The 4,977-nt window shown below is 31.5% G+C and overlaps 1 protein-coding gene across 1 annotated transcript in view; it reads right to left on the reverse strand.

Moving 5' to 3' along the window:
- The window catches only part of LOC117172683 (WD repeat-containing protein 92), a 268,458-nt gene that overhangs the window by 103,758 nt on the left and 159,723 nt on the right, over positions 1-4,977 (reverse strand). The window lies entirely within an intron of this gene.

Here is a 4,977-nt window from a genome sequence, read left to right on the forward strand (position 1 = left end):
GACTCACTTAAAAAAATCGTTTTTTTTTGTATTTATCGATTTAATTATTGTTCCCAGATAGTTTCATACAACGCATTTGTTTATAATAACATTCCACAACAGTTCGATGGGTTTTGCATCCGGCGATTGTGGTGGCGATTCCATGAATTTAAGAGTGCGCGCAGCTTCTTTCGATCTTAAATAGTTCGTACAAAGTTTTGATTAATGTTTAGGGTCGTTATCTTGCTGAAATACAAACCCCTCTCCTATCAAATCGACGCTATATGGAATAGCGCTTCACTGAAGTATCCGGTGATAGTCTTCTTTCCGCATTATTCCGTCGATTTTTACCAAGGTGCCGAAATCAGCGTAGCAGAAACAACCCCATACCATCACACTACCGCCGCCAAACTTAACTGTTGGCTTTACAATTTGAGCTCATAGGTCCATAACACCTGTTTCCATTATTTGATAGACCAATTTTTGTGTTGTTTTGCCCATTTGAGTCGTTTACGGACGTTTAACGATCACAACAATTGTTTTTTTGACAGCGACCTGTCCATACAAACCGACATCATGCAACCGTCGTGTGACCGTTGCACAGTGGGCTGGATCAGGAATTTACTATTCAAAATCACCCACAGCCTACAATTCTTAACCGATTTTCAATTTTCTGTATTAGAAATAATCAGCGATAGTTGCGCAAGAGCATGTATGGATTAGATTTTTGAATTTTTATTATTTTCTGGTTATTACATAAGCAAATAAAGAGACAAAATGAGTCATTTTTCACTTATTATTTTTATCTGTAAATAAATAATTCAATTAATTTTGTTCTTTATGAAAATATATGTCAAACCATCTGAGCAAAGTAAATAATTAGTGGGTTTTCGAATATAATTGTTATAAACAAATTATATTAACAATAATGTCAACATCATGCATTGTTTGCCTAAAAAGTATATTTTTAAGTTGCATTTGCTTAATTTTATCGACAAAATGATACTTGATCATGAAAATTTGTTTTGTGCTATAGTTTGGTTATTTTATAAACAAGTTATATAAAAAAATGCATAGTTTGGTCTATGTGCAGAAAGTAATCGTTTTTCTTTCTTATCGCCTGCTGTTTGTATTAGTGACAATTATTAGTGATGCAAATATGTCATGCAACATTATTTATTTATTTTATAAACAAATGCAAAGTTTGTTCATTTATAGGCAGAAATTATTCGTTGTCGTTATTGATCGTCCTTAAAATATAGAAGTGGTGATGTTTAAAGATAAAAAACTGTCATTCGATGTTATTTGTTTATTTTATAAACAAATTATATGAACAAATGCATATTTTGGACATATAAAAGACATTTTTTTCTTTCTCGTCGCCGTCAAATTGTATTATTGGAGATTTTGAGTAATACAGGCTATAAATCGATAATCTTTGTTTATTTTATAAAAAATGCATAGTTTGGCCATTTATAGAAAGAAAGTATCCTTTTTTCTCCCCGATCCTTAAAATATATAAGTGGTGATGTTTAGTGATAAAGACTTGTCATTCGATACTATTTGTTAATTTTATAAACAAATATTATAAATAAATATTATAACGTCGCATCACCACTGATATAGTTTGAAGGCGATAAGAGAGAAAAACAGTGAATTTCTAACCATAAATGTCCAAACTATGCATTTGTTTCTATAATTTGTTTATGAAATTAACAAATAATATCGAATCACAAGTCTTTATCACCAAACATCAACACTTATACATTTTAAAGATGATGGGAAGAAAAAACGATAATTTCTTTCTATAAATGGCCAAACTATGCATTTGGTTATCAAATTTGTTTACAAAGTAAATCAAAATTATCGATTTATGAGCCTCCCTGGCGGACCGAAGGAACCGAATGGAGCCTCTACAAAGTACCCGTAAATACCCCATTGGGTCCCCATTCGGTTCCTTTTTTTAAAAACTCGAAAAAACAGCAAAATCAACTTTTAAACTTTTGAAATTCGGATTCTACGTTAAAATTCCCTATAGAAGGTCACGGAATAATCGCAATAGTTTTTTTCCAATGGTAAAAAGTAAAAAAAAATAACAATACGTATAACGCCTGTTGACTGCTACTTACAGGCGATGCGTTTGAAGTGTAGCAGTCAACAGGCGTTCTACGTCTTATATTTTTTTAAACTTTTTGCCGTCGCAAAAAAAAAACTATTGCAATTATTTCGTGACGTTTTATAAGGAATTCTAACGTAGAATCCGAATTTCAGCAACTTAAAAGTTGATTTTGCTGTTTTTTTCGAGTTTTTAAAAAAGGAACCGAATGGGGACCCAATGGGGTCTTTACGGGTACTTTGTAGAGGCTCCATTTGGTTACTTCGGTCCGCCAGGGCTGTATTACTAAAAATCTCCAATAATACAATTTGAAGGCGACAAGAAAGAAAAAAATGGCTTTCTGCCCATAAATGTCAAAAATATGCACTTGTTCATATAATTTGTTTATAAAATAAAAAAATAATATCGAATGGCAATTTTTTATCTTTAAACATCACCACTTCTATATTTCAAGGACTATAAGTAACAAAAACGAATAATTTCTGTCTATAAATGGACAAACTTTGCATTTTTTTTTTAAATTTGTTTATAAAATAAACAAATAATGTCGCATGACATGTTTGCATCACTAATAATTGCCACTAATACAAACTGAAGGCGATAAGAAAGAAAAACGATTACTTTCTGCACATAGACCAAACTATGCATTTCTTTATATAACTTGTTTATAAAATAACCAAACTATAGCACAAAACAAATTTTCATGATCAAGTATCATTTTGTCGATAAAATTAAGCAAATGCAACTTACAAATATACTTTTTAGGCAAACAATGCATGATGTTGACATTATTGTTAATATAATTTGTTTATAACAATTATTTTCGAAAACCCACTAATTATTTACTTTGCTCAGATGGTTTGACATATATTTTCATAAAGAACAAAATTAATTGAATTATTTATTTACAAATAAAAATAATAAGTGAAAAATGACTCATTTTGTCTCTTTATTTGCTTATGTAATAACCAGAAAATAATAAAAATTCAAAAATCTAATCCATACATGCTCTTGCGCAACTATCGCTGATTATTTCTAATACAGAAAATTGAAAATCGGTTAAGAATTGTAGGCTGTAGGTGGTTTTGAATAGTAAATTCCTGATCCAGCTCGCTGTGCGTTGTATCGCAGATCGGTTTCGGTAGCGTTTGATTGATCTCGGCTCTGATATCTGGCAGTGTTTTGAGCCTGGACCGCTTACTTAACACTTTTAAAAGTCTATCATCACTTTTTGTCGTCTTTCTGGGTCGGCCCGAATGTTTCCTGTCAGAAAACGATTTGGTTTCAGCGAATCTCTCCAATGTTGTACAGACTACTTTCTGTGACTACTTTCCGTACTTGCCTTTCTCTTGCCATTTTCAAGACTATAGACACAATTATGAAGTGGCAATATTGAAGAAAATATTGTGCAATGAGCAACTGTCTTTCAAGTGTCAGAGGGACGAAATTGGAGGTTATTGTACAGACAATCGACGGTAGATGGGATTCTAAGTGATTGGCACGCATTTTGAAGTATCGATGCATTAAGCAAAAATTGATTCGAGGTAAAAAAAATGTTGAAGTAATTAAAAGTAATATATTTTAATATTGTAGATTTTTCAATATTTTAAAATAAACATACTTTGATACAATAAATAAATTATAATTTTAAGAAAACGCTCAGAAGTTATCAATACAATATTATTCCGAACAATTACGTTGTATAAAACTGTCTAAGAAAGATAATTTAAGCGATACATAAATCGTATAAATATTTAGTTGAAGATGTAAATGACTAGACGTTAATTATTACTGGTCAAAATAAATATATTCAAAATTAAACTCAGAGACCTCTCAGTAGCAAACGTTGACGCTTCAACTGTACATCGACAGTCCTTTTCACAAGAATTTCAAAAAAATGGAACCAAAGGTAACCTGTGTGACATAAGTAAGATGTAAATAACAATACGAAATAGATCAAAGAAAACATGTGAAAAAACTAAACTGACTAAGGTTTAATAGTACAAAGTTTTTCCACAGAATAAGAAGAAAAAGTCGTACATTATTAAGAATTAAAATAAATAAAGCTCATAGAAATGGTGAGTTTAACAACGGTGTAAACGAAATGTAAGATCGTTAACTACAACTTTTATTTATTACCTGGTTTTTGTTCATAATAAAATTAGTTTATAAATTAAGGTAAATAAATTTAATTGTAAAATTAAAAATTGTTAGAGACATAAGCAAAGATGTATGTGTCACACCATCCAGCGGACGGAATGATTATATCAAGATACACATAACGTATAGGTGGTAGGTTGGTTAACAATGTCGGAATATACGCTTGTAATCATGTTTCTTTAGCACGAACAGTAACGTTATCAAAATCGAAGGAATGTTTATTTTAAGTTGCGTGTTTCGCAAGAGCAGTGTTAAGCCTGTCATTCTTAAAATTTATCATGTGTTTTTTTATTCTTATATCTATATATAGTTTGTTTCACCAATGTAACAGATATTATTATTATAAATAATAATATTGTTAACCAACCGACCACCTATACATTATGTGTGTATCTTGATTTAATCATTCCACCTGCTGGACGGTGTGAAACATACATGTTTATTTATACTAGGCAGTCTGATAGGTCCCTGAAAAATGAAACACGGAGACGTTTTTTTGGCCAAAGTCGGTTTTATTTTTCAACATACTCTCCTTTTAGGTCGATACAGCGAGTCCAACGATTTTCTAACTTTTTGATACCGTTCGAAAATTACTCGATCGGAAGGTCTCCAAAATACGGCTCAGTTTCAGCTATGAGCTCCTCATTTGAGTAAAAACGCTTACCGGTGAGCCATCTCTTCAGGTTAGGGAACAAGTAATAGTCGCTGGGGGCCAGGTCTGG

Source organism: Belonocnema kinseyi, chromosome 5 (assembly GCF_010883055.1).
Source record: "Belonocnema kinseyi isolate 2016_QV_RU_SX_M_011 chromosome 5, B_treatae_v1, whole genome shotgun sequence".
Lineage (NCBI taxonomy): Eukaryota > Metazoa > Arthropoda > Insecta > Hymenoptera > Cynipidae > Belonocnema > Belonocnema kinseyi.